Consider the following 25,612-nt stretch of genomic DNA (forward strand, 5'->3'; position numbering starts at 1 on the left):
GTGTGAGATACACCTTTCCAATTTTTGGGGTTCATCTCATACTTCTGAAGATTTGAGGGTGCTGCCTGTTCCGAAATCCTCCTACTCCTCATCCTGCCTTTTAGGGGTACAAAAAATAGTAATTGGGGCCTAGTCTGGTTGTGTACGTGTGAGATACATACACTTTTTTTTATCATATTTTCTATTCCGCTATTCAATAAAAACCTTTGGGTATAAACAATTACATTGCGGGATAGTCTGTGTTGGTACGTGTGAGATACACCTTTAAAATTTTTGGGGTTCATCTCATACTTCTGAAGATTTGAGGGTGCTGCCTGTTTCGTACTCCTCCTACTCCTCATCCTGCCTTTTAGGGGTACAAAAAATAGTAATTGGGGCCTAGTCTGGTTGTGTACGTGTGAGATACATACACTTTTTTTGATCATATTTTCTATTCCGCTATTCAATAAAAACCTTTGGGTATAAACAATTAAATTGCGGGATAGTCTGTGTTAGTACGTGTGAGATACACCTTTCCAATTTTTGGGGTTCATCTCATACTTCTGAAGATTTGAGGATGCTGCCTGTTCCGTACTCCTCCTACTCCTCATCCTGCCTTTAGGGGTACAAAAAATAGTAATTGGGGCCTAGTCTGGTTGTGTAAGTGTGAGATACATACACTTTTTTTGATCATATTTTCTATTCCGCTACTCAATAAAAACCTTTGGGTATAAACAATTACATTGCGGGATAGTCTGTGTTGGTACGTGTGAGATACACCTTTCCAATTTTTGGGGTTCATCTCATACTTCTGAAGATTTGAGGATGCTGTCTGTTCCAAACTCCTCCTACTCCTCATCCTGCCTTTTAGGGGTACAAAAAATAGTAATTGGGGCCTAGTCTGGTTGTGTACGTGTGAGATACATACACTTTTTTTATCATATTTTCTATTCCGCTATTTAATAAAAACCTTTGGGTATAAACAATTAAATTGCGGGATAGTCTGTGTCGGTACGTGTGAGATACATACACCTTTTGCTATCATATTTTCTATTCCGCTATTTAATCAAAACCTTTGGGTATAAACAATTAAATTGAGGGGTAGTCTGTGTCGGTACGTGTGAGATACACCTTTCCAATTTTTGGGGCGCTTCTCATACTGCCAAGGATTTGAGGGTGCTTCAGTCTGCCTCCTGCCTGTTCCGAACTCCTCCTACTCCTCATCCTGCCTTTAGGGTACAAAAAATTGTAATCGGGGCCTAGATTGTGTTTGTACGTGTGAGATACACCGTTTTGTAAAATTTGTCCTATTCCGCTATTCAATATACACCCTGTTTGAGTGTAAAACATTAAATTGCGGGATAGTCTGTATCGGTACATGTGAGATACACCTTTTTAAATTTGTTTGGCGCATCTCCTTCTACCGCCGAGGATTGCAGGGCGCTTCAGTTTGCCTCCTGTTCCCAACTCCTCCTACTCCTCTTCCTCATCCTGCCTTTAGGGTACAAAAAATTGTAATCGGGGCCTAGTCTGCGTTTGTACATGTGAGATACACCGTATTATAACATTTTTCCTATTCCGCTATTCAATATACACCCTTTTGGGGTAAAAAACATTAAATTGCGGCATAGTTTGCATATTTGACTGTGAGATACACCCGTGCGATAATGTTGTTGTTTTGTTCCACTATTCAATAAACACCTTTCTAGGGAAAGATCATAAATTACAGAAATATGAGGAGACCGTCAAATAGGGGCCGTGGCCTGGGTCGTGGTGCTGCTGGTAGAGCTCCTGTTGCAAGGAGAGGACGTGGTCGATCTGTGCCAGCTACACGCACATGTGAAACACCTTCCTCAAGTGTTAGTAGGCGACAGAACCTGCAGCAGTATTTAGTAGGGCATCATACGCCTCTAGAAGTGATGATGCCAGAACACGTAGAGGCGATAGTAGATTGGTTTGCTGCTGACAGTGCCTCCAGTTCCTTCACATTGTCTCCCACCCAGTCTACTGCAGAAAGGTCAGAGTTGGCACCTGCAGCCGATATCCAACCATCTTTCACCTCACCCCCTTGCAAATCAGGCAAGCAGTCTGAACCCCAAGCCATACAGCAGTCTCTTCTTCTTTTTGAGGACTCTGTCAGCAGGGTTTCCCAGGGCCATCCACCTAGCCCTGCCCCAGAAGTGGAAGAGATTGAGTGCAGCGATGCCCAACCACTTATTTCTCAAGATGAGTACATGCAAGGACCATCGCAGCACGTCTCCGATGATGACGAAACGCAGGTGCCAACTGCTGCGGCGTTCAGAATTGTGGAGACCGACAAGGAGGGCAGGGGTGAAGACTGGGTGGAAGATGATGTAGAGGACGATGAGGTCCTCGACCCCACATGGAATGAAGGTCATGCAGGTGACCTGAGTAGTTTGGATGGGGAGGCGGTGGTCACACAGAGCAACCAGCACAGCAGAAGAGGGAGCAGGGTGCAGAAGCGGAGCAGCCGTACCCTAGACACTACGCCTGCTACTGCCCAACGCAGCAAGGGAACGAGCGCACCAAAGCCAGCTCAAAGGAGTTCTCTAGCGTGGAAGTTCTTTAGAAAATGTGCTGATGACAGGACACGAGTGGTTTGCACCCTGTGCAATCAGAGCATCAAGCGAGGCATAAACCTTCTCAACCTGAGCACAACCTGCATGATCAGGCATCTAAGTGCAAAGCACGAGCTGCAGTGGAGTAGACACCTTCAAAACCAAGAAACGTCTCTGGCTCATCCTGCTTCCTCTTCTGCTACAGTCTCGGCCGCTCCAGCCACATCTGTAGTGATACCGGCACCTGCCACCCCGCAAACAGACGATCTGTCAGCAACACCACCACCTGGGTCACCAACCATCTCCACAATGTCCCGTGGAAGCGTTCAGCTTTCCATCTCCCAAACACTTGAGAGGAAGAGGAAGTACCCCCCTACCCACCCGCGATCCCTGGCCCTGAATGCCAGCATTTCAAAATTATTGGCCTTTGAAATGCTGTCATTCCGTCTGGTGGAGACGCACAATTTTAAAAACCTTATGTCGGTGGCTTCTTTTTCAGGCAAGCCATCCCTTCCCTGCACAACCAAGTGGGGGAAAAAATCAGGTGTGCACTGCGCAACGCCATCTGTGGCAAGGTCCACCTAACTACCGATACGTGGACCAGTAAGCACGGTCAGGGGCGTTATATCTCCCTAACGGCACACTGGGTAAATGCAGTGACGGATGGGCCTGAGGTGGATAGCAATTTGGCGCATGTCCTTCCACCACCGAGGATTGCAGGGCGCTTCAGTTTGCCTCTGTTCCTAACTCCTCCTACTCCGCTTCCTCATCCTCTACCGCCTCCTCATCCAGACAGCGTAACACCTTCACCACCAACTTCAGCACGGCCAGGGGTAAACGACAGCAGGCAGTTTTAAAACTTGCCTGTTTGGGGGAAAAACCACACACCGCGCAGGAGTTGTGGAGGAGCATGGAACAGCAGACAAATGAGTGGTTGCTGCCAGCGAGCCTCAAGCCCGGCCTGGTGGTGTGCGATAACGGGCGAAATCTCATAGCAGCTTTGGGCCTAGCCGGTTTGACGCACATCCCTTGCCTGGCGCATGTGCTGAATTTGGTGGTGCAGAGGTTCCTTAAAAACTACCCTGATATGTCAGAGCTGCTGCAGAAAATGCGGGCCGTCTGTGCGCACTTTCGGCGTTCTCACCCTGCTGCTGCTCGCCTGTCAGCGTTGCAACGTAACTTCGGCCTTCCTGCTCACCGCCATATATGTGACGTGCCCACAAGGTGGAACTCCACCTTGCACATGCTGGAAAGACTGTGCGAGCAGCAGCAGGCCATAGTGGAGTTTCAGCTGCAGCACGCACGCGTGAGTCGCTCTGCGAAACAGCACCACTTCACCCCCAATAACTGGGCCTCCCTGCGAGACCTGTGTGCCTTGTTGCGCTGTTTTGAGTACTCCACAAACATGGCCAGTGCCGATGACGCCGTTGTCAGCTTAACTATCCCACTTCTATGCCTCCTTGAAAAAACAATTCGGGCGATGATGGAAGAGGATGTGGCACAGGATGAGGAGGAGGAGGAGGAGGATGAAGAGGTAACATTTCCAAGGCTTTCAGGGCAGTCATTCGCAAGGGGCTCCGAGGGTGGGTTCCTGCACACACAAACGCCAGGGACACAATTGTCCAGCAGGGGCACAGTTCTGGAGGATGAGGAGGATGAGGAGGAGGAGCTGGAGGAGGAGATGGAACCATGTTCACAGCAGGGTGGCACCCAGGCCAGCTCATGGCCATCACTGGTGCGTGGCTGGGGGGATACAGAGGACACAGACGATACACCTCCCACAGAGGACAGCCTTTCGTTGCCTCTGGGCAGCCTGGCACACATGAGCGATTACATGCTGCAGTGTCTCCACAACGACCGCCGAGTTGCCCACATTCTAACTTGTGCTGATTACTGGGTGGCCACGCTGCTGGATCCCCGTTACAAGGACAACGTACCGTCCTTAATTCACTCACTGGAGCACGATCGCAAGATGCGCGAGTACAAGCGCACGCTGGTAGACGCAATGCTGCTGGCATTCCCACCTGACAGCGGGGCCACAGTGGAAGCACAAGGCAGAGGAGGAGGAAGAGGTCGCCAACGCAACCAGGGCACCGCCAGCACCTCAGAAGGCAGGGTTAGCATGGCCGAAATGTGGAAAAGCTTTGTCAGCATGCCACAACAAACAGCAGCACCAGCAGCTCATATGGAACGTCTTAGCAGGAGGCAGCATTTCACCAACATGTTGGAGCAGTATGTGTGCACACGCCTAGACGTACTGAATGACGGGTCTGCCCCCTTCAACTTCTGGGTCTCCAAGTTGGGCACATGGCCTGAGCTTGCCCTTTATGCCTTGGAGGTGCTGGCGTGCCCTGCAGCCAGTGTATTATCTGAACGGGTATTTAGCACGGCTGGGGGCGTTATCACAGACAAGCGCAGCTGCCTGTCCAGAGACAATGTGGACAAGCTTGTTTAAATGAACCAGGCATGGATCCCACGGGACTTTTCCGTACCTTGTGCAGAATAGCGATGGATACCGACCTTACCCAGCCATTGTTCTATTTTTGCTCTTTCTCACTCTTTTGGGGTGTACCCTCATTTAAAATTTCTGAAAAGAAGCAGTGTTGGCTACCTCGTCCTCCTCAGGGCCAGATTAATGTAGGGGCTATTGGAGCTGCAGCTCCAGGCCCCTACCTTTATATAGGCCCCGGGTTGGCCATATTCACTGTTACCGCTCTTCTGTCACTTGTAAACACAGAAGTCTGGCTTCTATGCTCGCTTCCCCAGGCAGCTCCCTCAGAACCTCCCCACACAGCACGAAGGCCGGACAAAGAGGGACAGTTGCAGAGGCATGGATGTGTTTATGGGCGTCAGATCTGAGGAGGAGAGGTTTAGCCTTTTGGATGTAAGAAGATGTCTTCTGCATTATTTACAGGTTTCTAGTAGTTTTAGGAAATCATCTCAGCTGTTGGTTTCCTTTAGTGGCAGTAAGAAAGGGACAAAGGCCTCCAGAGGCTCAATTTCCAGATGGATCAGAGAAGCTATTTACGCAGCTTACAAGTCTTCAGGTTAGACCCCTCCTACTAGGGTTTGGGCTCATTGTTCGAGATCTTTGGCCACATCATGGGCAGAAAGAGCAGGAGCATTGTGGGAAGAAATATTCAAGCCTGCTGTCTGTTCCTCTTCTCATGCATTTATTAAGCATTACAGAGTCCAGATGCTCTCCAGCCAGGACCTCTCCTTTGGAAGGAAGGTTTTACAGTCTGTTGTCCCTCCCTAAGGTATAGAATCTTACTTATCCGCTCCAAGTAGCTGTCCTGAAAGATGGAAGGGGGAAAACCCCTGTTAGACTTACCAGTAACTATATTTCCATGAATCTTCTTGGACAGCATCTAGATTCCCACCCTATCCTTTTTTTGCACTGGTATTCTTATTTACTTTGGTGGTAGTGATTTGAAAGTGTTCTGTTTTTTTCCCTGCCGGGTACACATTGGTGGAGGTTTACTTGATCTTCAAAACAAGTGAGGGTCAGAGGAAAGGGAGAGATTTTTAAATTATGTCTGATTTATGTTTCCTGTAGAGGGCAGAGCCAATCATCTCTCCGAGTACAGACGGTCCCTGGGTTACAAACAAGATAGGGACTGTAGGTTTGTTTGAATTTGTTTGTAAGTCGAACGGGTACATTTTTCAAGTGTAGCTCCAGCCAAAAGAATAATTTTTACCTTTTTTGGATAGCATAGGGAAGGGTTAACACCCCTGTACCATTTGCTTTGCTGTCTGTACCCCTGTTCAGAAGATTTTACCTCACTTTCTGTCTGTGTGACAACTGGATTTTGAAAATTTTGAGCTGTTGTGGAAACAAGGATTAATGGTAATGCTTCAGTGGAGACACCCTTTTCCCATGAGAACACTTACAGGAGTGAATTTCCCTTCCTAGGGCTAGATTTCTCCTTACTTCCTGTTGTCTCCCTCCGTTTGTAAGTAGGAGTCATATGTAAGTCGGATGTTTTTAACCCGGGGACCGCCTGTAGCTGTCCTGGAAGATTCTTGGAAATACCGTTACCAGTAAGTCTAACGGTGTGCATAATGACTGACCCACACCCCACTAAGGCTGTGATTTGATGATCGTTTGATCTGTTTGCTGTAATAGTTTTGCATTTTGGCCCTCAAAAGGTTTTTTTGTTGGGCATGTTTTCAAAATTGTGTGTCTTAGTCAAGTCTGACCATGTGTTCCTTTGCGAGCCTCTGTGGACCCATATCTTCTTCTAGTTACTTCTAAACCTCACATGTTAGACCTACAATTCCTAATGTCAATCTAGTTAATGTTATGGTTTAGATGGAAAGGAAGCTTCCTACTAACCCTAACCATAAATGTATGTGTTTTTTTCTGAACCTCTTCAAAGTGGGCGGGAGACTGAGGATTAATATCCTAATTGCATACATACTCATTTTCTTTGGTACATGTGCAAGTAATTTTAATACAGTAGACAGAATGTACAAAGTAATATGGGAGGTAAGGGGTAAATGAAAATATATTCCAAAACCTTTGAAAAAAAAAACACTGCTACAGTGCTGGATTCATGTATGGTGCACTCACTTTTTAGTTGGATTAGGTAATTGAACGATGTCAAAAAGATGTCAAAAAAATCTTATTCCGCTCTGAACACCAAGAGTTAAAGGAAAAACCTAAAAGATGTTCACGATGGCTACAGTGCTGGATTCATGTATGGTGCACTCACTTTTTAGTTGGCCTAGGTAAAACTTGAAAGATGTCAAAAAAATCTTATTCCGCTCTGAACACCAAGAGTTAAAGGAAAAAACTAAAAGATGTTCACGATCGTGCAATAACGCACCTGCAAACATATGATCACTATGGCGCATATGCATTCACCGCAGGCTGACCCGGAAATGCATTACCACGAAATTAGGTGTGCAACATAGGAATAGTATAAGCACCACAACTATGCTTTACATTTTAGGGCCGGTTCACACTCTTGCGAGTGCGGCGATTGCATGTAATATCGGAGCGCACTGCTCCTTCATTACATGCGATCGGATGTGCGGGGCGAATTCAGCCATACACTTTGTATGGCTGAAATCCACACTGCACCCACACATAAGACGCACAGGACCCTTTTTTCCAGCCGCATCAGGATCGGATCGCACAGTGGTTCACACTTGTGTGATCCGATTCTGTGCGAACTGTCAGATCGCACTGCGATATGCGATCAAACTGGGGGTGTCGTTAACATTTCATTGACACCCCCTGCGTATCGCATATGGCAGTGTGAACTGCCAGATGTGCGTTTGCGATGCGGGAACAGGCTGCGAATTCACAGCCTTCCCGCATCGCACAAGTGTGACCCGGCACTTAAGCTGCTAGTTAGAATGATTTTTCTTACCTCTGTGTTTTGTAAACATGTTCAACAAAGACTTTTCTTTGTGAGTATTACTGAGTAATGTCTGCTATTCTGCAGTGCTATATGTATTAAGCATTTCCAGTTATAGCTCAAATACATGACAAATATTCTTTAATATTTTCTGTGTAGCTTGAGATAATATGTAATTGTATGTCACCACCTGTGTAAAGTAGCAATGGTGAATAAAGAAACGCATAGGCGATAGCAGATTTTGAACTCAGGACCTGAGTCTTGTTAAATATAAGTTCAGCCCACTAAGTTATTTTGATCAGTCTAGTGTGAGCAGAAATCTTTCAGCCTAAAAAAGACACTCGAAATTTGCATAAAAGCATTTTTAAAAAAGCAATAAACAAAAGTGACTAAATTCCATTAAGTAATAACAGGACCTTAATAGACAAATATTTCAGTGCAATTGGCTTACCAAGCAAACAGAGAAGTAAAAGTAAGAGACCAGTAACAATCCACAACTTCACACAAAGCCCCATGTGGTCAATTTATAGCATACTTGGGCATGGCTAATAGGTTGAGATTGCGTATTTATATGCGCATGTGCGGTAGTGAGATCCCCTAGATGCGGTTTTTGCTCCTGTCTTTTGTGAAGCAGCAGAAGAGGAGGTGGCATGGGAGGCAGCACAGGAGGCACCACCTCAGATTGATGTGCCTGTGGCTGCGCTAAGATGTGATTATCATAATGAAATGTCACTTATCCTTTGATCTCATTTTACAGGAGTGGTCCTGCTTGCGAATCAAGGTGGGAGAAAGCCATTTTCCTGTCCTCCACTCTCCGAACAGCAACCTGGCCCTGCCTTTCCTGTATGCTGCTGGTGGAGATGCATAATTGCTTCTCGTTACTGAAAGAACCTGCACCAGATCTTAGAGTCCCGTATGTTTACCAATGGCTGGCAAAGAGCAGGGACTACTGCAAATGTGACCTTCCTGCCTCCCTCAAAACCTCCAAAATAAAGATAAGTGTTTGCAACAAGTATGTAATCTCTTTATTCTACTTCACAGACTTAAGCTGCCGATGCCTGTGCCTTTAACTTTACATGTAGGCAAACACTGTAAGATGAGGAAATGACTAAACAATACTTTAAATCCATTTAGATTCTCAAGAGACACGCCCTTAAGACTACATATTTGAGATTTGTTTGTAAGGAAATTTCACATTAAAATACCAGACCATGATTGATTTGTGTAAAGACACTTCTCCATCCATTGTAAGGTCTTAACTACTGCAGCTCCAAAAAAGTAATATCCCCATAAAAGCATCATTTTGAAACTTCATCCAAGTGATGTAATGGTTGTGATTCGAACTCATGACCTGAGTGTGGCTGGGTAAGTTGCAATCCAGTAAGCCGCTATGCTGAGTACAGTTATCTTAGGAATCTAAAGTAGTAGCATGATCACAAAATGAATGTATATAAATAGAACTCAACATTCTCCTGAAATGTAAATGAGACAATCCATACATATATATATATATATATATATATATATATATATATATATATATATATATATATAGTATATATAATAGAGGTATAACTCTAACATCAATGCTAAGAGTACAATTGTATGAAACACAAGTCACATCTCAAAATGTTTGTGAACTGAGCAATGATTTTGTATTTGAGGAGAATATAGATTCTCTTGATTTATTTTAATTTGTGAATCATGGGATTACTGCATATTCTAAGTATAATTTTGCTGATCCCAACAGCTTAGTGGTTAGCACTCCTCCCTATAAATACTCTCACCATGGATTCAAATCCCAAACATGGCATCACCTCCATTAGGCTTAAATTTGAAAATGAAGGATATACCTAAAAAGGTGAATGCCTAATTACCACTGCCACATCAATTTCAGGTGACAAGAACATCATCAATCTGTAAGATTGAAACAATCACACAGTATTGAACACGTTTTCATGTGCTGTCTGTTGATTTGCATTTGTGCAATCGCTCCTGCGCTTACAGATTCACCAGAGCTACATTTAGGTGGCTATGCAGTGTCAATTTTACACTGATCATGTATTTGAGTACAATATATATTTTCAAGATTTATGTTTATCTAAATAATCAATCAATAAAGCAGGGGACTACCTAATATTCTAAGTATAATTGTGCTCAGCTCAATGGTTTAGTGGTTAGCGCTCATATCTATAAACACTGAAACCATGGGTTCAAATCCCAGGCATGCCATCACCTACTAAAACTTTAGTCAGCTGCGAATTCTGAAACTTTGCAAATGCCTAATTGCCACTGCCACATCTGCATGTATGTGTACATAATGTGCATGCAATTGTAGGTGACTTAGCCAGGGTATTACTATGTGGAAAAATAATAATCACACACCAGCGAACACATGACCTAGCAGTCTTTGTCCATGAGCGTAGACCACTACACCAATGTGCTGAGTACAATTAGACATGCCTAAAAGTTTAGGATGAATAAAGAATTAACATTGATAATTAGAGAACTCTATAGCTTCCTAATAGGAAAGCTAAAACACATAACAGATACATACTGTAACTATACATAAAAAATAAATGTAACCTTGCAGAATAGCTGACATTGCTCTGTAATAATCATTTAGAAAAGCATTCGTTAGCAAAAGAAGAAAACAAACTTTACACAATACATTTATTCAAAACACATAGACATAGACAAAACACGGGATAGAACACATTCCTTATAACAATGGCTTATTGGCATACATATACAGCAATAATCATAGCTGACTAGGAATTGCCAGTTATAAAACGTGACCGCGATACTGACTATGCCAATATGGTATTCACTATTGCCTCTGGCCGTAATTCTATGTTCGCATGTTCGCCTAGTTGAGGTCTTAATTACTCTAAGCGGGAGTAATTAAATGGAGAGCGAGCATTTCTACTCCTTCTTCTTAGTGAATTAGGCCCATGCTTTGTAAGGTTGAATAAAGCCACTAGTCCATCCAATTAAATCTGTGGGTTCGGGGGGGGGGAGGTGTATTACGTCTCTACTACTTCCAATATCCCTGTATATTGTGTTCAATAAATTGCCCATCTAAGTGTTTTTTTTTTTTAATTAGCGATATCCTTACTGCTCTAACAGTAAAAAAATCCTTATGTAGTTTAAGATTGAACCACTTCTCATCCAACTTCATTGAGAGGCCATGTGTCTTCTTGAGTGACCTGAAAATGAATAGTTTCCTCCCTATGTTGGAATCACCATTGGGATATTTATATATTGCTCTCCCCTCTTGGACGTCTCTTCTTTGGGGAGAATAAGTTTAATGTTTGCAAACATTCCATGAGTGAGGTCTTCCAGACCTCTTATTAGTTTTTTTGTCCTCTGGACTCTCTCCAGTTCCAGCACATCCCTTCTGAAGACTGGAGGCCAGAACTAGATGGCATACTCAGGGTGTGGCCGAACCAGAGTTTTGTAAAGTGGTAGAATTATAGTTTTATCTAATGAGTAAATGCCCTTTTTAATGCATGCTAATATTCTACTGGCCTTGCTTAGTGCAGCTTGGCATTAAATGCCATTGCTGAGCTCGTGATCTACTAGAGCCCCCAGATCTTTTTCCATCGTCAATTCCTTCAGAGATTCTCCTCCTAGCGCGGAATTTGCATTCATTATTTAAGCCCCAAGTTCACTACTGAACACGCCCCTGTAACAAGTATTTTTTATCCAGGTACATGCGCTATCGTCAACGCCAACAGACCTCAATTTGTGGATTAGACATTTATGGGGGACCGCGTAAAATGCTTTGGCAAAATCTAGATACTGTACAAACATTGATGTTAGGTTGACTGGCATGAAGGTTACAAGTATATATCTCAGCCCATTCTTCAATATTGGTACCATGGTAGCTTTATGCCAAGTAACTGGAACTGTTCCAGTCAGTAAGCTTTCCTTAAAGATTAGGAATAACGGTCTAGCAATGACCTTGCTACTGTAAGTTCTTTGAGGAGTCCTGGGTACAAGCCATTTGCTCCTGGTGATTTGTTCACATTAAGTTTTTCCAGTCTTTTTAGAATGCTTGTTTCTGTTAGCAACAATTGCATTCTCCTTGTTGTTTTGTTAACAACACTGGCTTGTCTTTTCAATTGTAAAAATTGAAGGGACGAATGAATTTATTACAGTTGCCTTCTCCTTGTCACTTCTAACCAACTTCCCTTATCCATCCTTTAAAGACTAATATGCTCTGGCTTTGCTTTTTTTTTTTTTGCTATTATTATATTTTAAGAAAATGTTGGGAATTATTTTTTACTCTTCTCTGCTGTGTCTCTCGTGGTCTAATTTTGTTGACTACCCCTGGCCTTATATTTATTTTAAAGGACAGTTTTTTCTCTTTAATTTGTTTTTTTAAACTTAAATTTAGCCCCCCAGGTTCTTTTATATTTGTTACCCATTGGAATACCACGGCAACTGCCATTACCTAAAAAGTTCACTCAAAAAGAGTGAAGTTTTACTTCAGTTATCCAATCCTGTGCAAATGAACATGTATGAGCTGGAGTGAATCTTTTAATCTTTAATATTTTAAGTGCACAATTTCAACTATTTTAGTAACTCAGCCTCCCATGAATCCCAAAAATAAAACTGATTATTCTGAAACTGAGCACATACTATTCTAACCCCAAGTTGTTTTATCGTCTAATTTTTCTTATTTTCTCAGATGCTTCATTTTAAAACAAATGTTACTTTGTGTTACATATAACTGCAAATGAATAGGTATAAAAAGTTGTTTGTGTTTTTTCAAATATGAAGATTTTTGTGTATCTAACCTATATACTGTACCTTTAGTCCTCTTAAATTAATAAGTGGGTCTCATATGCTTTTTTATTGCCCAAGGCACTGACTCCCCCTCCTCTTTTATCTTCCCTGGTAACAGCCCTGACCACTCATAAGCAGAGACAAAAAACAATTCATCACGTAAAACTGTATTTTATTAGTAAAACCATGACATGATAAAAAGTATGTCTGTATCTTTGTTTACATCTGCCTGCATCCTTGTCTGTTCTATTCCATTTTTTTTAAACAGGAGAAGGATGAGTCCTTTTCTGTTTAGATGGATCTGAACAGATGTAAATGGATGTAAATGGATGAAGAGTTGTTTAAAGTTGTAAAACAGGATTTAAGCTGATCTCAAGCCCCCTCCCAGATAGACCCTTCTGGTTCACTGAGCCTTGGAGGTTCCCTTTTTTGTCACAGGCTTTACTGACCAGGGAGGCATTTTTCTTGCTAGACATTTCTCAGTAATAAAGTTCTTACTTACACTATGCAGAAAAGAAAATGAGCATCTAAAGCAGGGGTCTTCAAACCATGGCCCTCTATTTGTTCAGGAACTACAATTCCCATCATGCCTATTCATGTCTGTGAACGTCAGAGTTTTACAATGCCTCATGGGATGTGTAGTTCCACAACAGCTGGAGGGCCGTAGTTTGAGGATGTTGAATCCTTGATTTTTTTTTCGTTAAATAAATGGTGTTCACTTTTTCTCCAATTTTTTTGGTCCTTCCTACGTGAGCACCTCAGCCGTCATGTGTAAAATTGAATAAAAGCAGTGGATTGCATTAAAGCATATCTAAACCCTAGAACAACCATTTAATATACTACAGCTTACAAGTCCCTTCGATGCAGTGGCTACATAAAAAATATTTCAGGCTTTTTTTTTTTGTATTTTTCAGCCTACAATAACAATTCCTTAACTAATGTGGCAACATTCACTCACTGTACAGTAAATGTGAAGGAGCTTCACTATCCCCTAAGAGCAGAACTACAATAACATAAAAGGGGAGGTGTTCTGCAGTTCCACCAAGAAGGCTGGAAACATTGCTAACTAATTGAGAGCAGCACAGCCAGAGAGCACAGGACATTTTCAGCTCACTAGATTTCTGGCATGATCAATGTGCCATTTTGCACTTATCAAACAGATATAACAAAATTTTCAAATTTGACAAAATATCTGACCCGCTAGTCCTAGAACCTAGTCATGGTCATATTCGTGTATAGGACTTTGTAGGATTTGGTACATCAAGTAAAAGAATATATAGAAAAATATACCTCATTTTATTCAGAAAAACATGTTGAAAACAATTATGTCCGGTCAATGTACAAAGTAAATTGATTGACAAACATGTAGATGAATAGATGTTCTGAGGTCTGCACATTCAACGTGTTTCGCGGACTGATCTATACAGTCACTGCTTAATCAGGAATAAAGGCAGCTGGTTCACCTTCCAAAACCTGAAACAAGTGAAAAATAAGAAAACACAACTAGTGATGCCAATCATTATAACATTAACATATTAATTACAAAACTTTTATATCAAAATTTTCATATCAAAATTTTTTTATCCCAATGGAATGCATGCTTACCTTACTTCATGATTGTCAACAAAGCATCATAATCCAGTAAGGTATGTTGCTGGAATAGCCAGCCCATGACCCTGACCGTCCACCGTGGGGGGCCACAGGTGCCCTCCCAGAGAGTTGGCCATATAAGTGCAGACTGGACCAGACTTGAGAATGCGGACTTAATCCACTGTGGCAGTCAAAGGAGTTGAGATAGAAAATATATCTAAATGGAAATTCAATAAATATATACCCATCAGGATAATATGGACTTGATTACGTTTCATCATAGTATACTAAGTCCCCAATGTTTCAAAAGGCCCAAAGTAAAAGGAGAAACGAGAATGAAGAAAAAAGAAAGGAAAAGGGCAGACACACAGAAACAAGGCAAGACAGGAGGTAAATAATGAATTACATATAAGTGAAAGCCCGAAAAGAGAGAGCTATAACAAAATAGTTTTGAGGGTTTATTTACTAGATGAAATGGGAACAAACAAAAGAAGTCCATTGCTACGGTATACAAACAAGACCTTTCGCAGAAAAAAATAAAAAAATCAATGGTATAGTGAGCAAGTATTTTGTGAAATTATATTTTATTTTACAAAAGTGTAAATTCACATAACATAATGGATACAATACTGTATGCAACAAAATGCTGATGAATGTCACTAATGATACAAAATAAAATATGCATCTACATTCTGTTACATTTCAAGTAAGGGTTACTTGTAATAATCTCATTTTGTAGTAATCAATTGGGTCTTATAAGCACAGCTAATCTAACATGATTTAGCTGCTTCTTAAATCAAATAGTGAAAAATAAGACAGATATGTGTATTTTATTAGTGTATGTATCTATACTTAAGGTTTATTGCAATACACAGCCATCCTGCGCATGGGGATATGACCATCTGCCAGAAATTGACCCAGAGAGAAGACCTAGACCATAATTCATTGCTAGAGAGCTAAAGATAATAACACACAGATGGACAGCAGCTAGGATGTTGTAAAGTTCATAAATGAACTTTTACTGTAAGACAGCAAACAATGTCGTCGTACAGGGAGCAGTATAAACTGTTATAGGAGTATTTATTTGTATTTAGATATTTAGGATAGATTAAGCATTCATGATTACTGTGTTTAACTTTTTACTTCTACTATCTTGCATGTCAACTACTTTGACTCAGAGGAGCAGTAGAAAGGCTTTTGTAGCTACCAACCTATCTAATATCATAAGACTTTAAAGTAATTACGGTTATAAACTACAGAACACCTGCTGCATCTTGGCATGAAATTCAGATCTAACTAAATATTATGATATATTTTCATTTAATGACTTCCTTGTAGATAAAAATTGGCTTTTATCTAAGATTGACTCTAGTATAATATTCTACTGAGCACACCCAAGATGGCTGCCTCACCATCTGCCCCAATAGCAGATAAGGCACTTTGAGTACCCAGGGAGGTAAGCGCTATAGAAATATAAATTTAATTAAATGTAAAAGATTAAAACCTGTGCTGCAGATTATTTGAATGTCTCCATTATATTTACATCCCTAGTTTACTTCTCAACCTATCGGAAAAGCTCCTCTTTCCTGTATTCACCAAAATGAGATTCAGAATAAACACTTCTGCTGCAATTTCATGGTAAGAGCATTTAAAGTGAAATTTATACGATAACTGGACCTGACCGTCACCTATTAAGTACTTACAGTAAAGTAATGTTTTCTTCTAAATTTGAGACAGGGTAATGTCAGGGTCTGGATTTGAACCTGGGACCTCTTTGCTTCTCCCATTAAAATTCCTGATTTAAGCCATTTCTCTGCACTTCCTGTTTGCCATATTTTTGTGCTCTCTCCAGCCAATATCTCGCTCTTGTCTTCCCTGCTGCCATCCATATTTTTGCTACCACTCATTACTGATCTTTGGCTTGTTTACTGACTATGTCTCTGCCTGTTCCAAACCTGCAACTACATGTTACCGGCCCTTGGCTTGTTTACTGACTACGCTTCTGTTTGATCCTTACCTGTTACATCTGCTACTGGACTCTGGCTTGCTCACCTCCTGGTGAGACAATCCTGAGGACCGCAAACTGGTACTAACATGCAGCAAAACCCATCTCCACCTTTAGGAGCTCTGGTGAACACCAAATTGTACTTAGACTCTGCACCTCAGGTGAACCCACGTCATTAGCCAGGGTGCCCTGCTTGTATACCTATCCTGTGGGTCAGTGGGAGTCCTCCTACGGCTACATCTACTGGTCTATGAGCCTGACCCCTGATCGTGACAGAATAATCTGGCCCAAAAAATAGAGACCGCTATGGAAAATGCTGTGGCTCCTTTTAGGCAGCAAATTGCAGAGCTGCAGGAGTTCAGTGTTACCAACCAAGGAAAATTTTCCAGAATGGAAAGTGTGGTGAAAAGGCAACAGGAGGAAATCCGTGCTCTGCAGAGACAATTGCTGGATCTACATTCCCAAGATGATGCTAAAGCAAATATGCCTCTCCCACCCAAGTTCAATGGAGACCACCGCCATTACAGAGGTTTCCTTAACCAGTGTTGCATATTTTTCCAAATGCAAACAGCAGTATTCACTTCTGAAAAACAGAAGGTAATGTTTGTTATCAACCTCCGGACTGGGGAAGCTCTAACTAGGGCTGTCCCTTATATAGAACAAGACAGTGCCTCTCTGAATGATTTTGTGACTACGAGGAGAGGAATCAGTTTTTTGACAATTGCAGCTGGTGCAAATGGTCTGTACACAGCTGAATTCAGACGTTGGATCACAGATACCACTTGGAACCCTGCAACGCAAAAAAGTCAATTCTGCTAACATTTTTATCATTTTTCTTTTTTCACTCAAATAGAGCTTTCTTTTGGTGGTATTTAACCACTTTAGGACCAGAGGATTTTCCTGCTTAACGTGCAGACCTCTTTTCTCAACTTGGCACTGCGCGACTTTAACTGACAATTGCGTGGTCATGCAACGCCGTACCCAAACGAAATTTACATCCTTTTTTTCCCACAAACAGCCACTTACTTCTGCATACTGTAAACGCCTACTGTACCACTAGCCATCAAAAACTACAGTAAGTTCATTGCTGCCAGTTCAACCCATGTGAGCTAATTTTTGCAGCCTATACAGGCCAAAACTTACTTCTGTATACTGTGAACGCCTACTGTACCTCTAGCCATCAAATACTACATTCTTTGCTGTCAGTTCAACCCATGTGAGCTAATTTTTGCAGCCTATACAGGCCGACACTTACTTCTGTATACTGTGAATGCCTACTGTACCTCTAGCCATCAAAAACTAAGTTCTTTGCTGTCAGTTCAAACCATGTGAGCTAATTTTTGGGGCCTATACAGGCCGACACTTACTGTTCTGTGTATTGTGAATGCCTACTGTACCTCTAGCCATCAAATACTACGTTCTTTGCTGTCAGTTCAACCCATGTGAGCTAATTTTTGCAGCCTATACAGGCCGACACTTACTGTTCTGTGTACTGTGAATGCCTACTGTACCTCTAGCCATCAAAAACTAAGTTCTTTGCTGTCAGTTCAAACCATCTGAGCTAATTTTTGGAGCCTATACAGGCCGACACTTACTTCTGTATACTGTGAATGCCTACTGTACCTCTAGCCATCAAAAACGAAGTTCTTTGCTGTCAGTTAAGCCCATGGAAGCTAATTTTTGCAGCCTATACAGGCCGACACTTCTATATACTGTGTGAACGCCTACTGTACCTCTAGCCATCAAAAACTAAGTTCTTTGCTGACAGTTAAACCCATGGAAGCTATTTTTTGCAGCCTATACAGGCCGACACTTACTTCTGTATACTGTGAACGCCTACTGTACCTCTAGCCATCAAAAACGAAGTTCTTTGCTGTCAGTTAAGCCCATGGAAGCTAATTTTTGCAGCCTATACAGGCCGACACTTCTATATACTGTGTGAACGCCTACTGTACCTCTAGCCATCAAAAACTAAGTTCTTTGCTGACAGTTAAACCCATGGAAGCTATTTTTTGCAGCCTATACAGGCCGACACTTACTTCTGTATACTGTGAACGCCTACTGTACCTCTAGCCATCAAAAACGAAGTTCTTTGCTGTCAGTTAAACCCATGGAAGCTAATTTTTACAGCCTATACAGGTCGACAATTACTTCTGTATACTGTGAACGCCTACTGTACGTCTAGCCATTAAAAACTAAGTTCTTTGCTGTCAGTTCAACCCATGTGAGCTAATTTTTGCAGCCTATACAGGCCAACACTTACTGTTCTGTGTACTGTGAATGCCTACTGTACCTCTAGCCATATAAAACTAAGTTCTTTGCTGTCAGTTCAAACCATGTGTGCTAATTTTTGGAGCTTATACAGGCCGACACTTACTTCTGTATACTGTGAATGCCTACTGTACCTCTAGCCATCAAATACTAGGTTCTTTGCTGTCAGTTCAACCAATGTGAGCTAATTTTTGCAGCCTATACAGGCCGACACTTCTGTATACTGTGTGAACGCCTACTGTACCTCTAGCCATCAAATACTAAGTTCTTTGCTGTCAGTTCAACCCATGTGAGCTAATTTTTGGGGCCTATACAGGCCGACACTTACTGTTCTGTGTATTGTGAATGCCTACTGTACCTCTAGCCATCAAAAACGAAGTTCTTTGCTGTCAGTTAAGCCCATGGAAATTAATTTTTGCAGCCTATACAGGCCGACACTTCTGTATACTGTGTGAACGCCTACTGTACCTCTAGCCATCAAAAACTAAGTTCTTTGCTGTCAGTTAAACCCATGGAAGCTAATTTTTGCAGCCTATACAGGCCGACACTTACTTCTGTATACTGTGAACGCCTACTGTACCTCTAGCCATCAAAAACGAAGTTCTTTGCTGTCAGTTAAACCCATGGAAGCTAATTTTTGCAGCCTATACAGGTCGACAATTACTTCTGTATACTGTGAACGCCTGCTGTACTTCTAGCCATTAAAAACTAAGTTCTTTGCTGTCAGTTCAACCCATGTGAGCTAATTTTTGCAGCCTATACAGGCCAACACTTACTGTTCTGTGTACTGTGAATGCCTACTGTACCTCTAGCCATATAAAACTAAGTTCTTTGCTGTCAGTTCAAACCATGTGTGCTAATTTTTGGAGCCTATACAGGCCGACACTTACTTCTGTATACTGTGAATGCCTACTGTACCTTTAGCCATCAAATACTAGGTTCTTTGCTGTCAGTTAAACCCATGTGAGCTAATTTTTGCAGCCTATACAGGACGACACTTCTGTATACTGTGTGAACGCCTACTGTACCTCTAGCCATCAAAAACTAAGTTCTTTGCTGTCAGTTCAAACCATGTGAGCTAATTTTTGGGTCCTATACAGGCCGACACTTACTGTTCTATTTACTGTGAATGCCTACTGTACCTCTAGCCATCAAATACTACGTTCTTTGTGTCAGTTCAACCCATGTGAGCTAATTTTTGCAGCCTATACAGGCCGACACTTACTGTTCTGTGTACTGTGAATGCCTACTGTACCTCTAGCCATCAAAAACTAAGTTCTTTGCTGTCAGTTCAAACCATGTGTGCTAATTTTTGGAGCTTATACAGGCCGACACTTACTTCTGTATACTGTGAATGCCTACTGTACCTCTAGCCATCAAATACTAGGTTCTTTGCTGTCAGTTCAACCAATGTGAGCTAATTTTTGCAGCCTATACAGGCCGACACTTCTGTATACTGTGTGAACGCCTACTGTACCTCTAGCCATCAAATACTAAGTTCTTTGCTGTCAGTTCAACCCATGTAAGCTAATTTTTGCAGCCTATACAGGCCGACACTTCTGTATACTGTGTGAATGCCTACTGTACCGCTAGCCATCAAAAACTAAGTTCTTTGCTGTCAGTTAAACCCATGGAAATTAATTTTTGCAGCCTATAAAGGCCGACACTTCTGTATACTGTGTGAATGCTTACTGTACCTGTAGCCGTCAAAAACTAAGTTCTTTGCTTTCAGTTCAAACCATATGAGCTAATTTTTGGAGCCTATACAGGCCGACACTTACTTCCGTATACTGTGAACGCCTACTGTACCTCTAGCCATCAAAACTAATTTCTTTGCTGTCAGTTAAACCCATGGAAATAAATTTTTGCAGCCTAGCTGCAAGTACTCCATTAGCTGCAAGTACTCCATTCAAGTACAACATTTTAAGTACAGTGAAGAGATATTGCAGGAGATAGTCAGGAGGTAGGCTGGAAGGTGGAAAAAAGAAAAAAAAAGAGGTAAGATTTGTTTGACTTAAATTTACAAATTTTTTTATTTTTTTTTTATTTATTTTTTTTCTCCTCTTTAAAATGGCAGACTTGGTTCAGTGCAGGAATTGTTGTGCATTTATTTCATGTTCCACTCTTTGGAGATTCGGATGCTGTCAGATCTGTAGGCAATTCTCCTTACTGCAGCAGGAAATTGCATTTTTGAAATTAGAGATATTTAAATTATCTGTTAAACAAACTCCAGCTGGGACTGCTGCAATGCCACTGCCACAGAGGACCCCCAGAAATGGCAGATGGGTTACTGTAGGTTCTGGAAGACTTAGAGTGGTGGATAGAAGACATGTCCCACAGTCCGTGGTTCTCCATAATTCATTTGCAGCACTCTCAGAATGTAAGGACAACATGGATATGGACTCAAGCACAGAGGGTGAGAAACCATCGACTCCTATGTCTAATGTATGCAAGACTGCAGCCAAGGACAAAAAAGATAAAGTGAAGTCTCAAAGGAAGCAGCTGTTGCTGGGTGATTCAATCATAAGAAGTGTGGAGCTTAAAGAAAATGGTTTTGTGAGATGTCTCCCTGGTGCTACTGCTAGACGAGATAGAAGACGTATTATTAATATTGTTAAGCAAGCAAAGCAGGAAGGGGACGTGGATGTTCTTGTCCATCTAGGGACAAATGACCTGGCTTGCAATGAAGTGTCAGAGGTGAAAAAATCTTTTATCACACTTGGTAATGACGTACAGGATTTTGCATCCACCATTTCATTTTCTGAAGTTCTGTCTGTGCATAATGTTCAGAACGATAGGCAGAGGCGCATAAAGGAGTTCAACATATGGCTTAGTAAATGGTGGCAAGAGCAAGGATTTGGCTTTGTTTCTCATGATAGCTCTACTTGGAATAGAAAGGAACTGTACAAAAAAGATGGTTTGCATCTTTCTCTCAAAGGAACAAATGTACTTAGTGAACAACTCCGAGAATTTGCGAAAGAGTATTTAAACTAGGAAGGGGGGGGGGGCAAAAGAGTGAAAATACAAGAGTCCAATTGCCCCCCGAAACAATGCCAGAACAGGTCAGAAGCACAGAGGTTAAGAAATGATAAGCTCAGAGTCCTGTCTACAAATGCTCACAGTTTAGGTAAAAAATTCAATGAACTTGGGTCAATAATGGCATCTGAGAATGTAGATTTAGTGGCTGTTACGGAGACATAGTTTAATGAAAGAAATGACTGGGACATAACCATACCAGGGTACTCTTTATACAGAAGAGACAGAGAAGGCAAGAAAGGAGGAGGAGTGGCCCTGTATGTGAAAGATAGCATTAAATCTAACCTAATACAAGTTGGTGAGGCCAACATAGAGTCAGTTTGGGTTGTGTTGCAGTTTGCTAATCATGCAGTAACTCGTGTAGGTGTGATATATAGACCACCTGGTCAAGTTAAAGAACTAGATGATCTACTAGTTGAAGAAATAGCTAAAATGACAATGAAAGGAGAAGTTATCATTATGGGAGATTTCAATCTTCCAGATATAAACTGGGAAACCAAAATAGCAAGTTCTACCAGGAGTACAGATATTCTAAATTCCCTACTGGGGTTGTCTCTGCAACAAGTGGTTGAGGTGCCAACCCGGAGGGAGGCCATTTTGGATTTGGTATTCACAAATGGGGATTCGGTATTTGATGTCATTGTAGGCGAAACCTTGGGATCTAGTGATCACCAGTCAGTGTGGTTTAATATAAGAACTGTGAAAGAGTCACACCACACAAAAACAAAAGTTTTAGATTTTAGAAAAACAGACTTTTCAAAAATGAAATTAGTCATAAATGAGTCCTTATCAGACTGGAACGGATTACATGGAGTCCAGGAGAAATGGGACTACTTAAAAGGTGCATTATTGAAGGCAACAGAAAATTGCATTAGACTTGTCAGTAAAAGCAAAAAAAGGAAGAGACCACTGTGGTACTCAGCAGAAGTGGCCCAAATCATTAAAAATAAAAAGCTAGCATTTTGTAATTATAAAAAAACCCAGAGCAATGAAGATAAGGAAATCTACAAGATTAGGCAGAAAGAGGCCAAGCAAGTTATAAGAACTTCTAAAGTGCAGGCAGAAGAAAAACTAGCTCAGTCTATGAAAAAGGGGGATAAGACATTCTTCAGATATATAAATGGAAAAAGGAAATTAAAACAAGGAATAAACTAGATGATCTACTAGTTGAAGAAATAGCTAAAATGACAATGAAAGGAGAAGTTATCATTATGGGAGATTTCAATCTTCCAGATATAAACTGGGAAACCAAAATAGCAAGTTCTACCAGGAGTACAGATATTCTAAATTCCCTACTGGGGTTGTCTCTGCAACAAGTGGTTGAGGTGCCAACCCGGAGGGAGGCCATTTTGGATTTGGTATTCACAAATGGGGATTCGGTATTTGATGTCATTGTAGGCGAAACCTTGGGATCTAGTGATCACCAGTCAGTGTGGTTTATTATAAGAACTGTGAAAGAGTCACACCACACAAAAACAAAAGTTTTAGATTTTAGAAAAACAGACTTTTCAAAAATGAAATTAGTCATAAATGAGTCCTTATCAGACTGGAACGGATTACATGGAGTCCAGGAGAAATGGGACTACTTAAAAGGTGCATTATTGAAGGCAACAGAAAATTGCATTAGACTTGTCAGTAAAAGCAAAAAAAGGAAGAGACCACTGTGGTACTCAGCAGAAGTGGCCCAAATCATTAAAAATAAAAAGCTAGCATTTTGTAATTATAAAAAAACCCAGAGCAATGAAGATAAGGAAATCTACAAGATTAGGCAGAAAGAGGCCAAGCAAGTTATAAGAACTTCTAAAGTGCAGGCAGAAGAAAAACTAGCTCAGTCTATGAAAAAGGGGGATAAGACATTCTTCAGATATATAAATGGAAAAAGGAAATTAAAACAAGGAATAAACTAGATGATCTACTAGTTGAAGAAATAGCTAAAATGACAATGAAAGGAGAAGTTATCATTATGGGAGATTTCAATCTTCCAGATATAAACTGGGAAACCAAAATAGCAAGTTCTACCAGGAGTACAGATATTCTAAATTCCCTACTGGGGTTGTCTCTGCAACAAGTGGTTGAGGTGCCAACCCGGAGGGAGGCCATTTTGGATTTGGTATTCACAAATGGGGATTCGGTATTTGATGTCATTGTAGGCGAAACCTTGGGATCTAGTGATCACCAGTCAGTGTGGTTTATTATAAGAACTGTGAAAGAGTCACACCACACAAAAACAAAAGTTTTAGATTTTAGAAAAACAGACTTTTCAAAAATGAAATTAGTCATAAATGAGTCCTTATCAGACTGGAACGGATTACATGGAGTCCAGGAGAAATGGGACTACTTAAAAGGTGCATTATTGAAGGCAACAGAAAATTGCATTAGACTTGTCAGTAAAAGCAAAAAAAGGAAGAGACCACTGTGGTACTCAGCAGAAGTGGCCCAAATCATTAAAAATAAAAAGCTAGCATTTTGTAATTATAAAAAAACCCAGAGCAATGAAGATAAGGAAATCTACAAGATTAGGCAGAAAGAGGCCAAGCAAGTTATAAGAACTTCTAAAGTGCAGGCAGAAGAAAAACTAGCTCAGTCTATGAAAAAGGGGGATAAGACATTCTTCAGATATATAAATGGAAAAAGGAAATTAAAACAAGGAATAATTAAATTAAAAACAAAGGACGGAAGGTATGTAGAAGAGAATAAAGGGCTAGCCGACTGCCTTAATGAATACTTCTGTTCAGTTTTTACAGAAGAAAAAGAAGGAGAAGGACCTCCACTTGAAAGGATGACTAATGAATCGTTTGATGCATGTGTCTTTACAGAGGAAGACGTTCTAAGATTGCTGTCTAAAGTGAAGACAAAAAAGTGACAGGGTCCTGATGAGATACACCCAAAATTATTAAAAGAGCTTAGTGGTGAGCTGGCAAAACCATTAACAGATTTATTTAACCAATCATTAGTAACAGGAGTCGTCCCGGAAGATTGGAAATTGGCAAATGTCGTGCCCATTCACAAGAAAGGTAGTAGGGAGGAATCGAGCAACTATAGACCAGTGAGTCTGACATCAATAGTAGGTAAATTAATGGAAACCCTATTAAAGGATCGGATTGTGGAACATCTTAAATCCCATAGATTGCAAGATGAAAAACAACATGGGTTTACTTCAGGGAGATCATGTCAAACAAATCTTATAGATTTTTTTGACTGGGTGAATAAAATAATAGACGGTGGAGGTGCAGTAGACATTGCATATCTAGATTTTAGTAAGGCTTTTGACACTGTCCCACATAGAAGACTTATCAATAAACTGCAGTCATTGAGCATGGACTCCCATATTGTTGAGTGGATTAGGCAGTGGCTGAGTGACAGACAACAGAGGGTTGTAGTCAATGGAGAACATTCAGAACAAGGTCATGTTACCAGTGGGGTACCTCAGGGATCTGTACTGGGACCAATTTTGTTTAATATCTTCATAAGTGATATTGCAAAAGGCCTCGATGGTAAGGTTTGTCTTTTTGCTGATGACACAAAGATATGTAACAGGGTTGATGTTCCTGGAGGGAAACGCCAAATGGAAAAGGATTTAGGAAAACTAGAAGAATGGTCAGAACTCTGGCAACTGAAATTTAATGTGGATAAGTGCAAGATAATGCACCTGGGGCGTAAAAACCCAAGGGCAGAATATAGAATATTTGACACAGTCCTGACCTCAGTATCTGAGGAAAGGGATTTAGGAATAATTATTTCAGAAGACTTAAAGGTGGGAAGACAATGTAATAGAGCAGCATGAAATGCCAGCAGAATGCTTGGATGTATAGGGAGAGGTATAAGCAGTAGTATTGTGGAGTATTGTGCGCAGTACTGGAGGCCATATCTCCAGAAGGATATAGATACTCTAGAGAGAGTTCAGAGAAGAGCTACTAAACTAGTACATGGATTGCAGGAAAAAACTTACCAGGAAAGATTAAAGGACCTTAACATGTATAGCTTGGAAG

General features: G+C 41.3%; 1 pseudogene across 1 annotated transcript in view; it reads left to right on the plus strand.

The window, feature by feature from the left end:
- Nucleotides 1-16,622: 16,622 nt before the first annotated feature.
- The window catches only part of LOC309569842, a 57,004-nt pseudogene continuing 48,014 nt past the window's right edge, over nucleotides 16,623-25,612 (plus strand). The window contains exons 1-2 of the transcript in view: nucleotides 16,623-16,913; nucleotides 20,788-21,309. The product of the transcript in view is annotated as an uncharacterized misc_RNA (transcript). The remainder of the gene's footprint in view (nucleotides 16,914-20,787; nucleotides 21,310-25,612) is intronic.

This window comes from Pelophylax lessonae (genome assembly GCF_965119305.1).
Source record: "Pelophylax lessonae genome assembly, chromosome: 13".
In the NCBI taxonomy this organism is placed as follows: Eukaryota; Metazoa; Chordata; class Amphibia; order Anura; family Ranidae; genus Pelophylax; species Pelophylax lessonae.